Here is a 25,283-nt window from a genome sequence, read left to right on the forward strand (position 1 = left end):
CACAAAAACAGTGCGACCAAACTGATCCATGAAAAGAATCCTGTAACTTTGTGAGAAGAATTCACAAATAGCATAGCAGTTTCTCATAATCTTTCTTTTTAGCTGTTGTCTGAGGATATTTACTTTTTCACAATAAGTTTCAATGTGCTCCAAAATATCCCATAGCACATTCCCAGTAAACAGTGTTAGCAAACTGCTCAATGAAAAGAATAGTGTAACTCTGTGCAATGAATTGACACACCACAAAGCAGTTTCTCAGAAAGCTTCTTTTTGGTTTTCAACTGAGGATATTTCCTTTGTCACCATAGACTTAAAAGTGCTCCCCAATATCCTATTGCATATTCAACGAAAACAGTGTTATCGTACTGCTCAATAAATAGAATGGTGTAACTCTGTGAGATGAATTCGTACATCACAAAGCAGTTTCCCATTAAGTTTCTTTCTAATTTTTATCTTAGGATATTTCCTTTTTCACTATAAGCCTCAATGTTTCCCAAATATCCCTTTGCAGATTCCACCAAAACAGTGTTAGCAAACTGCTCCATGAAAACAAAGGTGTACCTCTGTGAGATGAATTCACACATAACAAAGAACTGTCTCAGAAAGCTTCTTTTTGGTTTTTATCTAAGGATATTTCCTTAGTCACCATAGGCCTCAATGCAATCCAAAGTATCCCTTTTTATATTCCCAGAAGCAGTGCTACTAAATTGATCCATGAAAAAAATCATGGAATATCGTGAGATGAATTACCAAATCACAAAGTGGTTTCTCAGAAAGCTTTTTGTTGTTTTTATCTGCGGATATTTCCTTTGTCCGTTTAGGGTTCCAAGCGCTCCCAAGTGTCCTATTGCAGAATCCAAGAAACCAGAATTATCAAACTGCTCAATGAAAAGAATGGTGTAACACTGTGAGATGAATTCACACATCACAAAGCAGTTTCACAGAAAGTCTCTTTCCAGTTTTTATCTGAGAATATTTTCTTTTTCACTATAGACCTCATTGTGCTCCCAAATATCCCTTTGTAGATTCCACGAAATCAGCATTAGCAAACTGTTCCATGAAAGAAAATTAAAATTCTGTGAGATGAATTCACACATCCCAAAGAACTTTCTCAACAGTCTTTATTATAATTTTTATCTAAGGATATTTTCTTTGTCACCATAGGCTTCAATGCAATCTGAAGTATCGCTTCTCAGATTCCCCAAAACACTGTTAACAAACTGATCCATGAAAAGAATCGTGTGACTCTGTGAAAGGAATTGACACACTACAAAGCCATCTCTCAGATAACTTCTTTCTAGTTTTTATCAGAGGATTTTTCATTGTCACCATAAGCTTCAATGCAATCCAAAATATCCCTTCTCAGATTCCCCAAAAACAGTTATAACAAACTGCTTCATGAAATGAATCATGTAAATCTGTGAGATGAATTCACAAATGACAAAGCAATTTCTCAGAAAGCTTCTTTTTAGTTTTTGTCTTAGGATACTTCCATTGTCACCATAAGCTTCAATGTGCTCCAAAATATCCCATTGCAGATTTCAAGAGAGCAGTGTTAGCAAACTGCTCAATGAAAGGAACAGTGTAGCACTGTGAGATTAGTTGACTCAACACAAATCAGTTTCTTAGAAAGCTTCTTTTTGGTTTTTATCTGAGGATACTTCCTTTTCAAAATGAGCTTCAATGTGCTCCAAAATATCCCATGGAAGATTCTAAGAAAACAGTGTTAGCAAACTGCTCAATGAAAAGAAAAGTGTAATCCTTTGAATTGAATTCACATATCAGAAAGCAGATTCTCAGTAAGCTTCTTTTTATTGTTTTTCTATGAAGATATTTCCTTTGTCACCATAGGCCTCAATGTGCTCCCCAATATCCCTTTGCAGATTCAATGAAACAGTGTTATCAATCTTCTCCATGAGAGGAAAGGTCTCACTCTGTGAGTTAAATTCACACATCACAAAGAACTTTCTCAGAAAACTTCTTTCCAGTTTTCATCTGAGCATATTTCCTTAGTCACCATAGGCTTCAATGCGATCCAAAATATCCTTTCTCAGATTCCACAAAAACGTTGCTACCAAATAGCTCTTTGAAAAGTGTCATGTAACTCTGCAAGATGAATTCACAAATCACAAAGCAGTTTCTCAGAAAACTTCTCTCTAGTTATTATATGAGGATATTTCCTTTGTCACCCTAAGCTTCAATGCACTCTGAAATATCCGATTGCAGATTCCAAGAAAACAGTGTTAGCAAACTGCTCAATGAAAATAACAGTGTAACTCTCTGAGATGAATTCACACATCAGAAAGCAGTTTCTCAGAGAGGTTCTTTCTAGTTTTTGTCTAAGAATGTTTCCTTTTTCACAATAAGCTTCAATTCACTCCAAAATATGCCATTGCAGATTCCAATAAAACAATGTTAACCAACTGCTCATGAAAAGAACAGTGTAACTCAGTGACTTGAATTCACACATCACAAAACAATTTCTCAGAAAGCTTCTTTCTAATTTTTCTAGGAGTGTATTTCCTTTTTCGCTATAGGTCTCTATGCACTCCCAAATATCCCATTGCAGATTCCAAGAAAACAGTGTTAGCAAACTCCTCAATGAAAAGAACAGTGTAACTCTGTGAGATAAATTCGCACCTCTGAAAGCATTTTCTCAGAAACTTTCTTTTTGATTTTTCTCTGAGGATATTTCCTTTGTCACCATAGGCTTCAATGCACTCCCAAATATCCTATTACAGATTCTGTGAAAGCAGTGTTATCAAACTGCTCAATGAAAAGAACGATGTAACTCTGTGAGATGAATTCAGACATCACAGTGTAGTTTCTCAGAAAGTTTCTTTCTGGTTTTATCTGAGGATTTTTTTTTCCCAATATAGGCCTCAATGTGCTCCCAAAAAACCCTTGCAGATTCCACGAAAAGAGTGTTAGTAAACTGCTCAATGAAAAGTACACTGTAACTCTGTGAGATGAACTCAAACATCACAAAGTAATTTCTCAGAAAACTTCCTTCAAATTTTTATCTGAGGATATTTATTTTTCACTCTAGACCCTAATGTACTCTCAAATATCCCTTTGCAGATTTCACAAAAACAGTGTTAGCAAACTGCTCCATGAAAAGGAAGGTATATCTCTTGGAGATGAATTCACATATCACACATAGCTTTCTCAGAAAGTTTCTTTCTAGTTTTTCTCTGAGGATATTTCCTCTGTCACCATAGGCTTCAATGTGATCCAAAATATCCCTTCTCAGATTCCCCAAAATCAGTGCTACCAAACTGACCCATGAAAAACATCATGTAACTCTGTGAAATGAATTCACAAATCACAAAGCAGTTTCTCAGAAAGTCTCTTTCTAGTTTTTGGCTGATGATATTTCCTTTGTCACCATAAGCCTCAATGCGCTCTGAAATATCTCATTGCAGATTCCAAGAAAACAGCGTTAGCAAACTCCGCAATGAAAACAACAGTGTAAATGTAAGATCAATTAACACATCAGAAAGCAGTTTCTCAGAAAGCTTCTTTTAGGCTTATATCTGAGGATATTTCCTATGTTACCATAGGATGTAATGCGCTCCCAAATATCCTATTGCAGATTCTGTGAAAACAGTGTTATCAAACTCCTCAATGATAAGAACAGTGTAATACTTTGAGATGAATTCACACATCACAAAGCTGTTTCTCAGAAAGCTCCTTTCTAGTTTTTATCTGAGGATATTTGTTTTTCCCAATATAGGCCTCAATGCCCTCCCAAAAAACCCATTGCAGATTCCACAAAAGGAGTGTTAGCAAACTGCTGAATGAAAAGTACAGTGTAAACCTGTGAGATGAACTCACATATCACAAAGCAGTTTCTGAGAAAACTTCCTTTTAATTTTTATCTGATAATTTATTTGTTCACTGTAGGCCCCAAAGTGTTCCCAAATATCACTTTGCAGATTTCATGAAAACAGTGTTAGCAAACTGCTCCATGAAAAGCAAGGTGTGTCTCTGTGAGATGAATTCATATATTACAAAGAGCTTTCTCAGAAAGTTTCTTTCTAGTTTTTATCTGAGCATATTTCCTCTGTTACCATAGGCTTCAATGTGATCCAAAATATTCCCTCTCAGATTCAAAACTCAAAGCAGTTTCTCACAAAGTTTCCTTCTAGTTTTTGTCTGAGTATATTTCCTTTGTCAACATAAGCCACAATGCACTCCAAAATATTGCGTTGCAGATTCCAAGAAAACAGTGTTTGCAAACTGCTGAAAGAAAAGTACAGTGTAGCTCTGTGAGATGAATTCACATATCACAAAGCAATTTCTTTTTTTAAATTAATTAATTAATTAATTTATTTATTTTTTAATTTTTTTTCTTTTTTCTTTTTTTTTATTATACTTTAAGTTCCAGGGTACATGTGCATAACATGCAGGTTTGTTACATATGTATACTTGTGCCATGTTGGTGTGCTGCACCCATCAACTCGTCAGCACCCATCAATTCATCATTTATATCATGTATAACTCCCAATGCAATCCCTCCCTCTTCCCCCCTCCCCATGATAGGCCCCAGTGTGTGATATTCCCCTTCCAGAGTCCAAGTAATCTCATTGTTCAGTTCCCACCTATGAGTGAGAACATGCGGTGTTTGGTTTTCTGTTCTTGTGATAGTTTGCTAAGAATGATGGTTTCCAGCTGCATCCATGTCCCTACAAAGGATGCAAACTCATCCCTTTTTATGGCTGCATACTCTTCCATGGTGTATATGTGCCACATTTTCTTAATCCAGTCTGTCACAGATGGACATTTGGGTTGATTCCAAGTCTTTGCTATTGTGAATAGTGCCGCAATAAACATACGTGTGCATGTGTCTTTGTAGTAGAATAAGTTATAATCCTTTGGGTATATACCCAGTAGTGGGATGGCTGGGTCATATGGTACATCTAGTTCTAGATCCTTGAGGAATTGCCATACTGTTTTCCATAATGGTTAAACTAGTTTACAATCCCACCAACAGTGTAAAAGTGTTCCTATTTCTCCACATCCTCTCCAGCACCTGTTGTTTCCTGACTTCTTAATGATTGCCATTCTAACTGGTGTGAGATGGTATCTCATTGTGGTTTTGATTTGCATTTCTCTGATGGCGAGTGATGACGAGCATTTTTTCATGTGTCTGTTGGCTGTATGGATGTCTTCTTTTGAGAAATGTCTGTTCATATCATTTGCCCTCTTTTTGATGGGGTTGTTTGTTTTTTTCTTGTATATTTGTTTGAGTTCTTTGTAGATTCTGGATATTAGCCCTTTGTCAGATGAGTAGGTTGCAAAAATGTTCTCCCATTCTCTATGTTGCCTGTTCACTCTGGTGGTAGTTTCTTTTGCTGTGCAGAAGCTCTTTAGTTTAATGAGATCCCATTTGTCAATTTTTGCTTTTGCTGCCGTTGCTTTTGGTGTTTTAGACATGAAGTCCTTGCCCATGCCTATGTCCTGAATGGTACTACATAGATTTTCTTCTAGGGCTTTTATGGTATTAGGTCTAACATTTAAGTCTCTAATCCACCTTGAATTAATCTTCGTATAAGGAGTAAGGAAAGGATCCAGTTTCAGCTTTCTACTTATGGCTAGCCAATTTTCCCAGCACCACACAAAGCAATTTCTCAGAAACATTCTTTTTGGTTTTTATCTGATGATATTTCCTTTGTCACCATAGGCTTCAATGCGCTCCAAAATATCCTATTGTAGATTCCATGAAAACAGTGTTATCAAACTGTCCCATAAAAAGAAAGTTGTAACTCTGTGAGATGAATTCACACATCACAAAGCAGTTTCTCAGAACGCTTCCTTTTAGTTTTTATATGAGGATATTTCTTTTTTCACTATAAACCTCAATGCGCTCTCAAATATCCCTTTGCAGATTCCATGAAAACAGTGTAAGCAAACTGCTTCATGGAAAGAAAGGTGCAACTCTGTGAGATGAATTCACACATCAGAAAAAGCTTTCTCAGAAACTTTCTTTCTAGTTCTTATCTGAGGATATTTCGTTTGTCACCATAGGCTTCAATTCAATCCAAAATATTCCTTCTCAGATTCCTCAGAAAGAGTGCTACCAACTAATCCATGAAGAGAATCATGTAGCTCTGTGAGATGAATTAACACATCACAAAGCTGTTTCTCAGATAGCTTCTTCCTAGTTTATGTATGAGCATATTTCCTTTTTCATCATAAGCTTCAATGGACTTTGAAACATCCCACTGCAGATTCCAAGAAAACAGTGTTAGCAAACTGCTCAATAAAAAGAACAGTGTTACTCTGTGAGGTGAATTCAGTCATCACAAAGCAGTTTCTCAGAGATCTTTTTTCTAGTTTTTATCTGAGGATATTTCCTTTTTCGCCATAGGCCTCAAAGGACTTGCAAATATCCCTTTGCAGATTCTACAAAAACTGTGTTAGCAAACTGTTCAGTGAAAAGTATAGTGTAACACTGTGAGATGAATTCACAAGTCACAAAGAACTTTCTCATAAAGATTTTTTCCAGTTTGTATCTGAGGATATTTCCTTTGTCACTGTAGGCTTCAATGTGATTCAAAATATACCTTCTCAGATTGCCCAAAAACAGTGCCACCAAACTGCTCCATGAAAAGAAACGTGTAACTCTGTGAGATGAATTAACACATCACAAAGCACGTTCTCAGAAAGCTTCTTTTTGCTTTTTCTGTGAGGATATTTCTTTTGTTACCATAGACTTCACTGCACTCCCTAATATCCCATTGCAGATTCCATGAAAACAGTGTCAGCGAACTGGGCAACGAAAAGAATGGTGTACCACTCAAAGATGAATTCACACATCACAAAACAGGTTCTCACAAAGATTCTTTCTAGTTTTTATCTGAGGATATTTCCTTTTTCACTTTAGGCTATATTGCACTCCCAAATATCCCTGTGCAGATTCCACGAAAACAGTGTTAGTATACTGCTCCAGGAAAAGAAAGTTTTAACTCAGTGAGATGAATTAACACATCATGAAGCAGTTTCTCAGAAAGCTGGTTTGCAGTTGTTATCTGAGGATATTTCCTTAGTCACCATAGGCTTCAACGTGATCCAAAATATCCATTTTCAGATTCCCCAAAACACTGCTACAAAAATGATCCATGAAAAGAATCGTGTAACTCTATGAGATGAATAACACATCACGCAGCAATTCCTCAAAAAGCTTCTTTCTAGTTTTTATATGAGGATATTTCTCTTTTCACTGAAGACCTCAATGCCCGCCCAAATATGCCTTTCCAGATTTCACGAAAACACTGTTAACAAACTGCTCCTTGAAAAGAAAGGTGTAACTCTGTGAGATGAAAAAACACATCACACAGAACTTTATCAGAAAGCTTCTTTCTAGTTTTAATCTTAGGATGTTTCCTTTGTCACCATATGCTTCACTGAGATCTGAAATATCCCTTCGCAAATTCCCCAAAAACAGTGGCACCTAACTGATTCATGAAAAGAATCATGAGATCTGTAAGATGAATTTACAAATCAAAAAGCAGTTTCTCAGAAAGCTTCTTCCTAGTTTTTGTCTCAGGATATTTCCTTTTTCACCATAAGCTTCAATGGGCTCTGAAGTATCACATTGAGTATTCCAAGAAAGCAGTGATAGCAAACTGATCAATGAAAAGAACAGTGAAACTCTGTGAGACGAATCCACACATCATAAAGCGGTTCGTTAGAAAGCTTCTTTCTAGTGTTTCTCTGAGGATATTTCTTTTTTCACCATAGGCCTCAATGTGCTCCCAAAGATTCCTTTGCAGATTCCATGAAAACAGTGTCAGCAAACATCTTCCTGAATAGTGTGTTGTAACCTTGTGAGATGAACTCACCCATCAAGAGGCTGTTTCTCAGAAAGCTTGTTTCTAGTTTTTATCTGAGGATATTTCCCTTTTCACCATATTCCTCAATGCGCTCTAAAATATACCATCACAGATTCCACAAAAAAAGTGTTAGCAAACGTCTCAATCAGAATACCAATGTAACTCTGTGAGATGAATTCACCCACCAAAAAGAAGTTCTCAGAAATTTTCTTTTTAGTTTTTATCTGAGGATATTTAATTTTTCACCCTAGGCCTCAATGCACTACTAAATATCCCTTTGCTGATTCCATGAAAACGGTGTTAGTAAACTGCTCCATGAAGAGAAAGGTGTAACTCTGTGAGATGAATTAACACATGATAAATAAGTTTCTCAGAAAGCTTCTTTCTAGTTTCAATCTAAGGATATTTCCCTTATCACCCTAATCTTTAATGCAATCCAAAATATCCCATCTCAGATTCCTCAAAAAGATTGCTCCCAAATGGATCCAAGAAAAGAATCATGTAACTCTGTTAGATGAATTAACACATCATAAAGTAGTTTCTGAGAAACCTTCTTTCTTGTTTTTATAGCAGGATATTTCATTTTTCACCGTAAATTTCAGTGCACTCAGAAATGTCGCATTGCTGATTTCACAAATGAATGTTAGCAAACTGCTCAATGAAAAGAACAGTGTGACTCTGTGAGATGAATTCAAACATCACAAAGTAGTTTCTCAGCAAGGTTCTTTTTTTTTTTTCTTATCTGAGGATATTTCCTTTGTCACCATAGGCTTCAATGCACTCCAAAATATGCTATTGCAGATTCCACGAAAACATTGTTAGAAAATTACTCAATGTAAAGAACGGTGTAACTCTGTGAGATGAAATCACACACCAGAAAGCAGTTTCTGAGAAAGCTTGTTTCTAGTTTTTATCTGAGAATATTTCCTTTGTCACTATAGGTGTCAATGTGTTCCCAATTATCCCCTTGCACATTCCACGAAAACAGTGTTACCAAACTGCTCCATGAAAAGAATGGTGTAACTCTGTTACATGATTTAACACATCACAAAGCAGATTCGAGGAATGCTTCTTTGTAGTTTTTATATGAGGATATTTACTTTTCCACTGTTGGCTTCAATGCACTTCCAAATATCCCTTCTCAAGCATGACAAAAACATTGATGCCAAACTGCTCCTTCAACAGAAATGTTTAGCTCTATGAGTTGAATGCAAACATCACAAAGGAGTTTCTCTGAAAGCTTCTCTCCAGTTGTTACTTGAAGAACTTTCTTTTTTCACCTTAGGCAGTGTTATCAAAATGCTAAATGAAAAGGAATGTGTAACTCTGTGAGCTGAATTCACACATCACACAGCAATTTCTCAAAAAGCTTCTATCTAGTTTTTATATGAGGATATTTCTCTTTCCACTGTAGGCCTCACTGCCCTCCCAAATATGCCTTTCCAGATTCCACGAAAACACTGTTAGCAAACTGCTCCTTGAAAAGAAAGGTGTAACTCTGTGAGATGAAAAAACACATCACACAGAACTTTATCAGAAAGCTTCTTTCTAGTTTTTATCTTAGGATGTTTCCTTTGTCACCATATGCTTCACTGAGATCCGAAATATCCCTTTTGCACTGTCAAATATCCCTCTGCTGATTCCACAAAAACAGTGCTAACAAACTACACCACGTTGCACCCCCCCCCAGCAACCCCCAAAGATAGTACCCACAATACCCATTACTCCATTTATGTAGCTTAATACATCCAAAGCAAGACACTGAAAATGCCTAGACGGGCTCACAGACCCCATAAACAAATAGGTTTGGTCCCGGCCTTTCTATTAACTTCTAGCAAGACTACACATGCAAGCATCCCCACTCCAGTGAAGACATCCTACAAATCAAAATGATTAAAAGGAGTAAGTATCAAGCATGCTCAATGCAGCTCAAGACACTTTGCTTAGCCACACCCCCACGGGAAACAGCAGTGACTAATATTTAGCAATAAACGAAAGTTTAACTAAGCTATGCTATTCTAGGGTTGGTCAATTTCGTGCCAGCCACCGCGGCCATATGACTGATCGGAGCTAATAGACATTGGCGTAAAGGGTGTTTTAGATAAATCCAACTAAATAAAGCTAAACTCTTTCTAAACTGTAAAATCCTAGCCAATGTAAAATAAACTATGAAAGTGGCTTTAAAAATTCTGAATACACAATAGCTAAGACTCAAACTGGGATTAGATACCCCACTATGCTTAGCCCTAAACTTTAATAGTTAAAATAACAAATCTACTCGCCAGAACACTACAAGCAACAGCTTAAAACTCAAAGGACTTGGCGGTTCCTCATACCCCCCTAGAGGAGCCTGTTCTATAATCGATAAACCCCGATCCACCCCACCATCTCTCGCTCAGCCTATATAACACCATCTTCAGCAAACCTCAACAAGAGATATAAAGTAAGCAGAAACGCCCATGCAAAAACTTTAGGTCAAGGTGTAGCTTATGAGCTGGAAAAAATGGGCTACATTTTCTACCCCAGAAAATCCTATGATAACTCTTATGAAACCTAAGCATCCAAGGAGGATTTAGTAGTAAACTAAGAATAGAGTACTTAGTTGAATTAGGCCATGACACACGCACACACTGCCCGTCGCTCTCCTCAAATATATTTAAGGATTAGCTTAACTAAACACCCCAACATTTATATAGAGGAGATAAGTTGTAACATGGTAAGTGTACTGGAAGGTGCACTTGGATAAATCAAGGCATAGCTCAACACAAAGCATCCAGCTTATACCCGGAAGACATCAACATCACTTGATTGCCTTGAGCCAATACTAGCCCAAAAATCCAATCAATGCTACTACCAAATTAATATATATATTAAGCCATTCACAAATATAAAAGTATAGGTGATAGAAAATTTACTCTGGTGACATAGATACAGTACCGCAAGGGAAAGATGAAAAAAAATGACCAAGCATAAAATAGCAAGGACTCACCCATATACCTTCTGCATAATGAGCTAACTAGAGATTATTTCGCAAAGAGAACTAAAACCAAACACCCTGCAACCAGACGAGCTACCCAAAAACAGCTAAAAGAGTGCACCCATCTATGTGGCAAAATAGTGGGAAGATTTCTGGGTAGAGGTGATACACCCACCGAGCCTGGCGATCGCTGGTTATCCAAGATAGAATCTTAGTTCAGCCTTAAGCTTACCCACAGAACCACTAATCTCCCTGTAAGCTTAATTGTTAGTCTAAAGAGGGACAGCTCTTTAGACACTAGGGAAAAACCTTATATAGAGAGTAAAAACTCCAACCCCCATAGTTGGCCCAAAGGCAGCCATCAATTAAGAAAGCGTTCAAGCTCAACATCAATTACCTGAAGAAATCCCAAACATCTTACTGAACTCCTCACATTACATTGGATTAATCTATTATATCATAGAAGCAATAATGCTAGCATTAGTAACATGAATAAATTCTCCTACCCATAAGCCTAAATCAGACCAAAAAACTTCACCGATACTTAACAACCCAATACTAATAATTATAAACAAGCCAGTATTATCCATACTGTTAACCCAACACAGGCATGCTCTCAAGGAAAGGTTAAAAAAAGTAAAAGGAACTTGGCAAACCTAACCCTGCCTGTTTACCAAAAACATCACCTCTAGCATTACTAGTATTAGAGGCACTGCCTGCCCAGTGACACATGTTTAATGGCCGCAGTACCCTGACTGTGCAAAGGTAGCATAATCACTTGTTCTTTAAATAGGGACTTGTATGAATGGCAACACGAGGGTTCAACTGTCTCTTACTTTCAACCAGTGAAATTGACCTGCCTGTGAAGAGGCGGACATAAAATAATAAGACGAGAAGACCCTGTGGAGCTTCAATTTACTAATGCAACCAAAACCGACACAAATCTACGGACTTAGCATACTCTGCCCCTGCATCAGAAATTTTGGTTGGGGTGACCTCGGAGCATAATTAAACCTCCGAATAAACTATGCCAAGACTACACAAGTCAAAGCGAATCAGTATATATAATTGACCCAATAACTTGAGCAACGGAACAAGTTACCCCAGGGATAACAGCGCAATCCTATTCCAGAGTTCATATCGACAATAGGGTTTACGACCTCAATGTTGGATCAGGACATCCTAATGGTGCAGCAGCTATCAAAGGTTCGTTTGTTCAATGATTAAAGTCCGACGTGATCTGAGTTCAGACCGGAGCAATCCAGGTCAGTTTCTATCTATTCTATATTCCTCCCTGTACGAAAGGACAAGAGAAATAGGGCCCACTTCACAAAGTGCCCTCCTTCCATAAATGACCTAGTCTCAATTTAACAAAAAACAACACACACACAGCCCAAGAACAGGGATTGTTAAGATGGCAGAGCCCGGTAATTGCATAAAATTTAAGACTTTATAATCAGAGGTTCAACTCCTCTTCTTAGCATTATGTTCACAATAAATCTTCTACTTATCATTTTACCCATTATCGCTGCCATAGCATTTCTTACACTTACTGAATGAAAATTACTAGGCTATATACAACTACGGAAAGGACCTAATATTGTAGGCCCTTATGGGCTACCACAACCCTTTGCCGATGCAATAAAGCTCTTCACCAAAGAACCCTTAAAAACTTCAACCTCGAGGGGCGGAGCAAGATGGCCGAATAGGAACAGCTCCAGTCTCCAACTCCCAGCGCGAGCGACACAGAAGACCAGTGATTTCTGCATTTTCAACTGAGGTACTGGGGTCATCTCACTAGGGAGTGCCGGACAATCGGTGCTGGTCAGCTGCTGCAGCCTGAACAGTGAGAGCTGAAGCAGGGTGAGGCATCACCTCACATGCAAGTGCAAGAGGGAAGGGAATCCGTTTTCCTAGCCAGGGGAACTGAGACACACAACACCTGGAAAATTGGGTAACTCCCACCCCAATACTGCACTTTCAGCAATCAGGCACACCAGGAGAATATATCCCAAACCTGGCAGGGAGGGTCACAAGCCCACGGAGCCTCCCTCACTGCTAACACAGCAGTCTGCGGCAATCTATCCGCAAGGCAGCAGCGAGGCTGGGGGAGGGGCGCCCGTCATTGCTGAGGCTTTAGTAGGTAAACAAAGCTGCTGGGAAGCTCGAACTGGGTGGAGCTCACAGCAGCTCAAGGAAGCCTGCCTGTCTCTGTAGACTACATCTCGGGGACAGCGCACAGCTGAAGACCAATAGGAGAAGCAGCGGGGGCTGGTGCAGACACGAACGACTCTGTCTGACAGCTTTGGGGAGAGCCGTGGATCTCCCAACGTGGAGGTTGAGATCTGAGAACGGACAGACGGCCTGCTCAGGTGGGTCCCTGACACCTGAGTAGCCTAGCTGGGAGATATCCCCCACTAGGGGCAGTCTGACACCCCACATCTCACAGAGGGGAGTACAACCCTGAGAGGAAGCTTCCAAAGGAAGAATCAGACAGGTACACTCGCTGTTCAGCAATATTCTATTTTCTGCAAACTCTGCTGCTGATACCCAGGCAAACAGGGTCTGGAGTGGACCTCAAGCAATCTCCAACAGACCTGTAGCTGAGGGTCCTGACTGTCAGAAGGAAAACTATCAAACAGGAAGGACACCTATACCAAAACCCCATCAGTACGTCACCATCATCAAAGACCAGAGACAGATAAAAACACAAAGATGGGGAAAAAGCAGGGCAGAAAAGCTGGAAATTCAAAAAATAGGAGCGCATCTCCCCCTGCAAAGGAGCGCAGCCCATTGCCAGCAACGGATCAAAGCTGGTCAGAGAATGACTTTGACGAGATGAGAGAAGAAGGCTTCAGTCCATCAAACTGCTCAGAACTAAAGGAGGAATTACGTACCCAGTGAAAAGAAACTAAAACTCTTGGAAAAAGAGTGGAAGAATTGACAGCTAGACTAATTAATGCAGAGAAGATCATAAACGAAATGAGAGAGATGAAAACCATGACACGAGAAATACGTGACAAATGCACAAGCTTCAGTAACCGACTCGATCAACTGGAAGAAAGAGTATCAGCGATTGAGGATCAAATGAATGAAATGAAGCGAGAAGAGAAACCAAAAGAAAAAAGAAGAAAAAGAAATGAACAAAGCCTGCAAGAAGTATGGGATTATGTAAAAAGACCAAATCTACGTCTGATTGGGGTGCCTGAAAGTGAGGGGGAAAATGGAACCAAGTTGGAAAACACTCTTCAGGATATCATCCAGGAGAACTTCCCCAACCTAGTAGGGCAGGCCAACATTCAAATTCAGGAAACACAGAGAACACCACAAAGATATTCCTCCAGAAGAGGAACTCCAAGACACATAATTGCCAGATTCACCAAAGTTGAAATGAAGGAAAAAATCTTAAGGGCGACCAGAGAGAAAGGTAGGGTTACCCACAAAGGGAAGCCCATCAGACTAACAGCAGACCTCTCAGCAGAAACTCTACAAGCCAGAAGAGAGTGGGGGCCAATATTCAACGTTTTTAAAGAAAAGAATTTTCAACCCAGAATTTCATATCCAGCCAAACTAAGTTTCATCAGTGAAGGAAATATAAAATCCTTTACAGATAAGCAAATGCTTAGAGATTTTGTCACCACCAGGCCTGCCTTACAAGAGACCCTGAAGGAAGCCCTAAACATGGAAAGGAACAATCGATACCAGCCATTGCAAAAACATGCCAAAATGTAAAGAACATCAAGGCTAGGAAGAAACTGCATCAACTAACGAGCAAAATAACCAGTTAATATCATAATGGCAGGATCAAGTTCATACATAACAATATTAACCTTAAATGTAAATGGACTAAATGCTCCAATTAAAAGACACAGACTGGCAAACTGGATAAAGAGTCAAGACCCATTAGTCTGCTGTATTCAGGAGACCCATCTCACATGCAGAGACATACATAGGCTCAAAATAAAGGGATGGAGGAAGATCTACCAAGAAAATGGAGAACAAAAAAAAGCAGGGGTTGCAATCCTAGTCTCTGCTAACACAGACTTTAAAACATCAAAGATCTAAAGAGACAAAGAAGGCCATTACATAATGGTAAAGGGATCAATTCAACAGGAAGAGCTAACTCTCCTAAATATATATGCACCCAATACAGGAGCACCCAGATTCACAAAGCAAGTCCTTAGAGACTTACAAAGAGACTTAGACTCCCATACAATAATAATGGGAGATTTCAACACTCCACTGTCAACATTAGACAGATCAATGAGACAGAAAGTTAACAAGGATATCCAGGAATTGAACTCATCTCTGCACCAAGCGGACCTAAGAGACATCCATAGAACTCTCCACCCCAAATCAACAGAATATACATTCTCAGCAGCACATCACACTTATTCCAAAATTGACCACATAATTGGAAGTAAAGCACTCCTCAGCAAATGTACAAGAACAGAAATTATAACAAACTGTCTCTCAGACCACAGTGCAATCAAACTAGAACTCAGGACTAAGAAACTCAATCAAAACCGCTCAACTACATGGAAACCGAACAACCTGTTCCTGAATGACTACTGGGTACATAATGAAATGAAAGCAGAAATAAAGACGTTCTTTGAAACCAATGAGAACAAAGATACAACATACCAGAATCTCTGGGACACATTTAAAGCAGTGTGTAGAGGAAATTTATAGCACTAAATGCCCACAAGAGAAAGCAGGAAAGATCTAAAATTGACACTCTAACATCACAATTAAAAGAACTAGAGAGGCAAGAGCAAACACATTCAAAATCTAGCAGAAGGCAAGAAATAACTAAGATCAGAGCAGAACTGAAGGAGATAGAGACACAAAAAACCCTCCAAAAAATCAATGAATCCAGGAGTTGGTTTTTTGAAAAGATCAACAAAATTGACAGACCGCTAGCAAGACTAATAAAGAAGAAAAGAGAGAGGAATGAAATAGACGCAATAAAAAATGATAAAGGGGATATCACCACTGACCCCACTGAAATACAAACAACCATCGGAGAATACTATAAACGCCTCTATGCAAATCAACTAGAAAATCTAGAAGAAATGGATAATTTCCTGGACACTTACACTCTCCCAAGACTAAACCAGGATGAAGTTGAATCCCTGAATAGACCAATAGCAGGCTCTGAAATTGAGGCAACAATTAATAGCCTACCCACCAAAAAAAGTCCAGGACCAGATGGATTCACAGCTGAATTCTACCAGAGGTACAAGGAGGAGCTGGTACCATTCCTTCTGAAACTATTCCAATCAATAGAAAAGAGGAATCCTCCCTAACTCATTTTATGAGGCCAACATCATCCTGATACCAAAGCCTGGCAGAGACACAACAAAAAAAGAGAATTTTAGACCAATATCCCTGATGAACATCGATGCAAAATTCTCAATAAAATACTGGCAAACCGGATTCAGCAGCACATCAAAAAGCTTATCCACCATGATCAAGTGGGCTTCATCCCTGGGATGCAAGACTGGTTCAACATTCGCAAATCAATAAACGTAATCCAGCATATAAACAGAACCAAAGACAAGAACCACATGATTATCTCAATAGATGCAGAAAAGGCTTTTGACAAAATTCAACAGCCCTTCATGCTAAAAACGCTCAATAAATTCGGTATTGATGGAACGTACCTCAAAATAATAAGAGCTATTTATGACAAACCCACAGCTAACATCATACTGAATGAACAAATATTGGAAAAATTCCCTTTGAAAACTGGCACAAGACAGGGATGCCCTCTCTCACCACTCTTATTCAACATAGTCTTGGAAGTTCTGGCTAGGGCAATCAGGCAAGAGAAAGAAATCAAGGGTATCCAGTTAGGAAAAGAAGAAGTCAAATTGTCCCTGTTTGCAGATGACATGATTGTATATTTAGAAAACCCCATCGTCTCAGCCCAACATCTCCTTAAGCTGATAAGCAACTTCAGCAAAGTCTCAGGATACAAAAGTAATGTGCAAAAATCACAAGCATTCTTATACACCAGTAACAGACAAACAGAGACCAAATCAGGAATGAACTTCCATTCACAATTGCTTCAAAGAGAATAAAATACCTAGGAATCCAACTTACAAGGGATGTCAAGGACCTCTTCAAGGAGAACTACAAACCACTGCTCAGTGAAATCAAAGAGGACACAAACAAATGGAAGAACATACCATGTTCATGGATAGGAAGAATCAATATCGTGAAAATGGCCATACTGCCCAAGGTTATTTATAGATTCAATGCCATCCCCATCAAGCTACCAATGACTTTCTTCACAGAATTGGAAAAAACTGCTTTAAAGTTCATATGGAACCAAAAAAGAGCCCGCATTGCCAAGACAATCCTAAGTCAAAAGGACAAAGCTGGAGGCGTCACGCTACCTGACTTCAAACTATACTACAAGGCTACAGTAACCAAAACAGCATGGTACTGGTACCAAAACAGAACTATAGACCAATGGAACAGAACAGAGTCCTCAGAAATAATACCACACATCTACAGACATCTGATCTTTGACAAACCTGAGAGATACAAGAAATGGGGAAAGGATTCCCTATACAATAAATGGTGCTGGGAAAATTGGCTAGCCATAAGTAGAAAGCTGAAACTGGATCCTTTCCTTACCCCTTATACGAAAATTAATTCAAGATGGATTAGAGACTTAAGTGTTAGACCTAATACCATAAAAACCCTAGAAGAAAATCTAGGTAGTACCATTCAGGACATAGGCATGGGCAAGGATTTCATGTCTAAAACACCAAAAGCAACGGCAGGAAAAGCCAAAATTGACAAATGGGATGTATTTAAACTAAAGAGCTTCTGCACAGCAAAAGAAACTACCATCAGAGTGAACAGGCAACCTACAGAATGGGAGAACATTTTTGCAACCTACTCATCTGACAAAGGGCTAATATCCAGAATCTACAAAGAACTCAAACAAATATACAAGAAAAAAACAAACAACCCCATCAAAAAGTGGGCAAAGGATATGAACAGACATTTCTCAAAAGAAGACATTCATACAGCCAACAGACACATGAAAAAATGCTCATCATCACTCGTCATCAGAGAAATGCAAATCAAAACCACAATGAGATACCATCTCACACCAGTTAGAATGGCAATCATTAAGAAGTCAGGAAACAACAGGTGTTGGAGAGGATGTGGAGAAATAGGAACACTTTTACACTGTTGGTGGGATTGTAAACTAGTTCAACCATTATGGAAAACAGTATGGCAATTCCTCAAGGATCTAGAACTAGATGTACCATATGACCCAGCCATCCCACTACTGGATATATACCCAAAGGATTATAAATTATTCTAATACAAAGACACATGCACACGTATGTTTATTGTGGCGCTATTCACAATAGCAAAGACTTGGAATCAACCCAAATTGCCATCTGTGACAGACTGGATTAAGAAAATGTGGCATATATACACCATGGAATACTATGCAGCCATCAAAAACGATGAGTTTGCGTCCTTTGTAGGGACATGGATGCAGCTGGAAACCATCATTCTTAGCAAACTATCACAGGAACAGAAAACCAAACACCGCATGTTCTCACTCATAGGTGACAACTGAACAATGAGATCACTTGGACTTGGGAAGGGGAACATCACACACTGGGGCCTATCATGGGGAGGGGGGAGGAGGGAGGGATTGCATTGGGGAGTTATACATCATATAAATGATGAATTGATGGGTGCTGGCGAGTTGATGGGTGCAGCACACCAACACGGCATAAGTATACATATGTAACAAACCTGCACGTTATGCACATGTACCCTAAAACTTGAAGTATAATAATTAAAAAAAAAAACCTTCCACCTCTACCACCACCCTCTATATTATTGCACCAGCCTTAGCCTTTTCCATTGCCCTCCTCCTATGAATACACCTCCCCATACCCAACTCCCTAATTAACCTCAACCTAGGACTTTTATTCATTCTAGCTACATCTAGCCTAGCTGTTTACTTCATTTTATGATCAGGGTGAGCATGAAATTCAAACTACGCACTAATCAGAACACTACGAGCAGTTGCCCAAACAATTTCATACGAAGTAACCCTCGCCATTATTCTACTGTCAGTTTTATTCATAAGTGGCTCATTCAACCTCCATGCACTTATCATAACACAAGAACACCTCTGACTTCTCCTACCATCATGACCTCTAGCCATAATATAATTTACTTCCACACTAGCAGAAACCAACCGAGCCCCCTTTGACCTCACAGAAGGAGAATCAGAACTAGTCTCAGGCTTTAATATTGAATATGCTGCAGGCCCATTCGCCCTCTTCTTCATAGCTGAATACATAAACATTATTATAATAAATGTCCTAGCAGCTACAATTTTCCTAGGAACACTATATCCCATCCATTCACCAGAATTATTCACAACATGCTTTATTACCAAACACTCCTCTTGACCTCCCTATTCCTATGAATTTGAGCGACCTATCCCCGATTCGATTATGACCAACTTATACACTTACTATGAAAAAATTTTCTCCCCCTTACGCTAGCATTCTTCATATGATATATCTCAATTCCCATTATAACCTCTGGCATCACCCCTCAAAACTAGAAATATGTCTGACAAAAGAGTTACTTTGATAGAGTAAATAATAGAGGTATTTAACCCTCTTATTTCTAGAATTATAGGCATTGAACCTACTCCTGAGAATTAAAATTCCTCCTTGCTATCTATTACACCCCATTCTAAAGTAAGGTCAGCTAAGTAAGCTATCGGGCCCATACCCCGAAAATGTTAGTTATACCCTTCCCATACTAATTAACCCACTAGCCCAACTTGTTATTTATTCTACCATAATCATAGGCACTCTCATTACATCACTGAGCTCCCACTGATTTCTCACCTGAGCGGGCCTGGAAATAAATATATTAGCTTTTACCTCAATCTTAATTAAAAAAGCAAATTCTCACTCCACAGAAGCTGCCACTAAATATTTCCTTATACAATCCACCACATCTATAATTCTCATAATAGCAATTATATATAACAACTTATTCCCCGGACAATGAACCATAATAAATAATCCTAACCAACTCTCATCCTTAATCATAACAATGGCCCTTGCTATAAAATTAGGAATAGCACTCTTCCACTTTTGAATCCCAGAATTTACCCAAGGAACACTCTTAATTCCCGGCTTACTTCTCCTCACATGACAAAAACTAGCCCCTAATTCAATTATGTGTCAAATTTACCCGTCGATTAATACAAATATTCTCCTAACCCTATCAATCCTATCCATCATGGTGGGCAGCTGAGGAGGCCTCAACCAAACACAACTACGTAAAATCCTAGCATATTCTTCAATCACACATATAGGCTGAATAATAATAACACTAACATATAATCCAAATATTACAATCTTCTACCTATTTACATATATTATTCTAACAACCACTGCATTTCTAGCCCTAAACCTGAACTCAAACACCACAACCCTAATGTTATCACGCACCTGAAACAAACTAACCTGATTAATACTATTAACATCATCCACTCTTCTATCCATAGGAGGCCTACCTCCACTAACCGGCTTTCTACCCAAATGAATTACCATTCAAGAACTTACAAAAAACAACAATTTTATTATGCCCACTATCATAATTATTATAACCCTACTCAACTTATATTTCTACCTATGCCTAATTTATACTACCTCTATAACACTACTCCCCACATCCAATAATACGAAAATAAAATGACAATTCGAAAATACAAAACCCACACCTCTCATTCCCCCACTCATTATTCTCACTACTTTCCTCTTACCAATATCCCCAACAGCCCTAGCTATCTCCTAGAAATTTAGGTTAAATAAGACCAAAAGCCTTCAAAGCTCTTAGTAAGTTAAGTATACTTAATTTCTGAAGCATACTAAGGACTGCAAAACTCTACTCTGCATCAACTGAACGCAAATCAATCACTTTAATTAAGCTAAGCCCTTACTAGATGAATGGGATTCAAACCCACAAAAACTTAGTTAACAGCTAAATACCCGAATCAACTGGCTTTAATCTACTTCTCCCGCCACAGGAAAAAAAGGCGGGAGAAGCCCCGGCAGAAGTCTAAGCTGCTCCTTTGAATTTGCAATTCAACATGAAAATCACCTCGGGGCTGGTAAAAAGAGGACTCAACCTCTGTCCTTAGGTTTACAGCCTAATGCTTACTGAGCCATTTTACCTTTTTTCCCACCAATGCTCATTAACCACTGGCTATTCTCTACAAATCATAAAGATATTGGAACCTTATATTTATTATTTGGCACATGAGCTGGAACCATAGGCATGGCTATAAGCCTTCTTATTCGAGCTGAACTAGGTCAACCCGGTAACCTATTAGGCAATGACCACATCTACAATGTTATCGTTACAGCACATGCATTTGTGGTAATTTTCTTTATAGTTATACCCATCATATTTGGAGGTTTCAGAAACTGACTAGTACCTCTAATAATTGGCACTCCTGACATAGCATTTCCCCATCCTTCCTACTTCTTCCCCATTCTTCCACCATCCTTCCTACTTCTTCTCGCATCAGCCATAGTAGAAGCTGGTGCCGGAACAGATTGAACAGTCTATCCCCCTTTAGCAGGAAACTTCTCTCACCTAGGAGCCTCTGTAGGCTTAACTATCTTCTCACTTCACCTAGCAGGTATCTCTTCTATCTTAGGGGCCATTAACTTCATCACAACTATTATTAATATAAAACCTCCTGCAATATCCCAATATCAACCCCCCCTATTTGTTTGATCAGTCCTAATTACAGCAGTTCTACTTCTCCTGTCCCTACCTGTATTAGTCGCCGGCATTACAATACTATTAACAGACCATAATCTCAACACCACCTTCTTTGATCCTGCCGGAGGACGAGATCCCATTTTCTATCAGCACTTATTCTGATTCTTCGGCCACCCCGAAGTCTATATTCTTATTTTACCTGGGTTTGGAATGATTTCTCACATCGTAACATACTACTCTGGAAAAAAAGAACCATTCAGGTATATAGGCATAGTCTGAGCTATAATATCAATTGGGTTTTTAGGCTTTATTGTGTGAGCTCACCACATATTTACGGTTGGCATAGACGTGGATACACGAGCCTATTTTACCTCTGCCACTATAATTATTGCAATTCCAACTGGTGTTAAAGTCTTTAGCTGGCTCGCTACGCTACACGGAGGAAATATCAAGTGATCCCCCGCAATACTCTGAGCCCTAGGCTTTATTTTCCTTTTTACCGTAGGAGGTCTAACCGGCATTGTACTAGCAAACTCATCACTAGATATTGTACTACACGATACCTATTATGTCGTAGCTCATTTCCACTACGTCTTGTCAATAGGAGCTGTCTTTGCTATCATAGGGGGTTTTATTCACTGATTTCCCCTATTCTCAGGCTATACTCTGGATCAGGTCTGCATCAAAGCCCACGTTACTATGATGTTTGTGGGTGTAAATTTAACTTTCTTCCCACAACACTTTCTCGGTTTGTCCGGAATACCCCGGCACTATTCCGACTACCCTGATGCCTACACCACATGAAATATTGTGTCATCCATAGGCTCCTTTATTTCCCTAGTAGCTATACTATTGATAATTTATATAATCTGAGAAGCCTTTGCCTCAGAACGTAAAGTACTATTAATTGAACAACCCACCTCTAACCTAGAATGACTATATGGCTCTCCTCCACCATATCACACATTTGACGAACCAACTTTCATCAAAGTTAAATAAAAAAGGAAGGAATCGAACCTTCTGAAACTGGTTTCAAGCAAATCCTATAACCCCTATAACTTTTTCAATAAGATATTAGAAAAATTATTTCATAGCTTTGTCAAAGCTAAATTATAGGACATACCCTATATATCTTATGGCCCACCCAGTTCAACTAGGCCTACAAGATGCCACATCCCCTATCATAGAAGAACTAATTGCCTTCCACGACCACGCCTTTATAATCGTATCCCTAATTAGTTTTCTAGTCTTGTATGTTTTATCATCAGTACTCACAACAAAACTAACTAGTACCAATATCACAGATGCTCAAGAGATAGAGACTATTTGAACCATCCTGCCCGCAATTATCCTAGTCTTAATTGCTCTCCCATCCCTACGCATTCTCTACTTAACAGACGAGATTAACAACCCCTCATTCACTATTAAATCAATTGGACATCAATGATACTGAACCTATGAGTACACGGATTATGGAGGCTTAATCTTTAATTCTTATATACTCCCCCCATTATTCTTAAACCCAGGGGACCTTCGACTTCTAGAAATTGACAACCGAGTAGTACTTCCAATCGAAGCTCCTGTCCGTATAATAATTACATCTCAAGACGTCTTACACTCATGAACCATTCCCATGCTGGGTCTAAAAACAGATGCAATTCCCGGGTGCTTAAACCAAACTACATTCACTGCCATACGACCAGGTGTCTACTACGGACAATGCTCAGAAATCTGCAGCGCCAATCATAGCTTTATACCAATTGTTGCAGAATTAATTCCACTAAAAATGTTTGAGATAGGGCCCGTATTCACCCTATAGATATATTGAAATCACCCTACTTAATGTACTCTTAAAACACCAAGATCCACTGTATAGCTGCCACAGCATTAACCTTTTAAGTTAAAGATTGAGAAAACATTCTTCTCTGCAGTGAAATGCCTCAACTAAATACATCTACATGGTTTATTACCATTATAACCATGCTACCTGCACTATATCTTATTATACAATTAAAACTACTAAACACAAATTCCTATTTTCCCCCATCACAAAAAACCTCTAACACACAAAGATTTAATAACCCTTGACAACTAAAATGAACAAAAGTTTATTTACCCCATTCACAACTCCAACACTCCTAGGTTTACCCGCTGTAATACCCATCATTCTATTTCCTGTATTACTATTCCCAACTTCCAAACACCTCATTAACAACCGACTAATTACTATTCAACAAAACCTGACTCAACTAATTCTAAAACAAATAATAACAACCCACAGCACCAAAGGACAAATCTGATCCCTAATACTAATATCTCTAATTATTTTTATTGCCATAACCAACCTCCTCGGACTCTTACCCCACTCATTTATGCCCACCGCCCAACTGTCTATAAATCTAGCCATGGCAATTCCTCTATGAGCGGGTACAGTAATTACAGGTTATCGCTTCAAAACCAAAAGCTCCTTGGCTCACTTTTTACCACAGGGTACACCCACACCCCTTATTCCCATGCTAGTAATTATTGAAACCATCAGCTTATTTATTCAACCAGTAGCCCTAGCTGTATTCCTGACCACTAACATTACAGCAGGACATCTACTTATACACCTAATTGGAAATGCCGCACTAGCATTATCAACCAGTAATTTCCTTGCAACTTCACTAACTTTAGTTCTCCTAATATCACTAACAATTCTAGAAATTGCAGTTGCCCTAATCCAGGCCTATGTTTTCACACTCTTGGTAAGCCTTTATTTACATGATAATACTTAATGACTCACCAAACCCACCCTTATCACATAGTTAAACCTAGCCCATGACCGCTGACAGGAGCCTTCTCAGCTCTCCTAATAACGACTGGCCTAATTATATGATTCCACTTTTACTCCAAAAGTCTACTAATACTAGAATTATTAACCAACATATTAACGATATATCAGTGGTGACGTGATATTATCTGAGAAAGTACTTATCAAGGCCACCATACAACACCAGTTCAAAAAGGCCTCCGTTATGGAATAGTTTTATTTATCATCTCAGAAATTTTCTTCTTTGCTGGCTTCTTCTGAGCATTCTATCACTCAAGCCTCGCCCCTACCCCACACTTAGGAGGACACTGACCACCAACAGATATTACCCCCCTGAATCCTCTAGAAGTACCCCTTCTAAATACTTATGTATTACTTGCATTAGGAGTTACAATCACTTGGGCCCATCACAGCTTAATAGAAAATAACCGAAAACAAATAATCCAAGCCCTACTCACTACAATTTTATTAGGCATCTACTTCACCCTATTACAAATCTCAGAATACTATGAAGCACCCTTCACTATCTCTGACGGCATTTATGACTCAACATTTTTTGTTGCCACCGGCTTCCATGGGCTTCACGTTATTATCGGATCTACATTTCTTACCGTCTGCCTTATTCGCCAACTATTATATCATTTCACATCAAATCACCATTTTGTTTTTGAAGCCGTTGCTTGTTATTGACACTTTGTAGACTTCGTCTGACTCTTTCTCTATATCTCCATTTACTGATGAGGTTCCTATTCTTTTAGTATAACTAGTACAGCTGACTTCCAATCAGCTAGTTTCGATAATATTTGAAAAAGAATAATTAATCTAGCATTAGCTCTAACAATTAATA

The 25,283-nt window shown here is 38.8% G+C and overlaps 1 long non-coding RNA gene and 2 pseudogenes across 1 annotated transcript; 2 read left to right on the forward strand and 1 right to left on the reverse strand.

Annotated features, from left to right (window-relative positions):
- Positions 1–11,795: 11,795 nt before the first annotated feature.
- LOC117083689 lies at positions 11,796–18,807 on the reverse strand. The gene is made up of 2 exons (XR_004437173.1): positions 18,677–18,807; positions 11,796–12,494 (listed from the first exon to the last, which is right to left on the reverse strand). It is a non-coding gene; the product is annotated as an uncharacterized LOC117083689 (long non-coding RNA).
- A 3,937-nt stretch (positions 18,808–22,744) lies between these two features.
- On the forward strand, positions 22,745–23,489 carry LOC117083673 (annotated as a pseudogene).
- A 147-nt stretch (positions 23,490–23,636) lies between these two features.
- LOC117083681 lies at positions 23,637–24,404 on the forward strand (annotated as a pseudogene).
- Positions 24,405–25,283: the final 879 nt, after the last annotated feature.

Source organism: Trachypithecus francoisi, unplaced genomic scaffold (assembly GCF_009764315.1).
Source record: "Trachypithecus francoisi isolate TF-2019V2 unplaced genomic scaffold, Tfra_2.0 Contig00381, whole genome shotgun sequence".
NCBI classification, from domain to species: Eukaryota; Metazoa; Chordata; class Mammalia; order Primates; family Cercopithecidae; genus Trachypithecus; species Trachypithecus francoisi.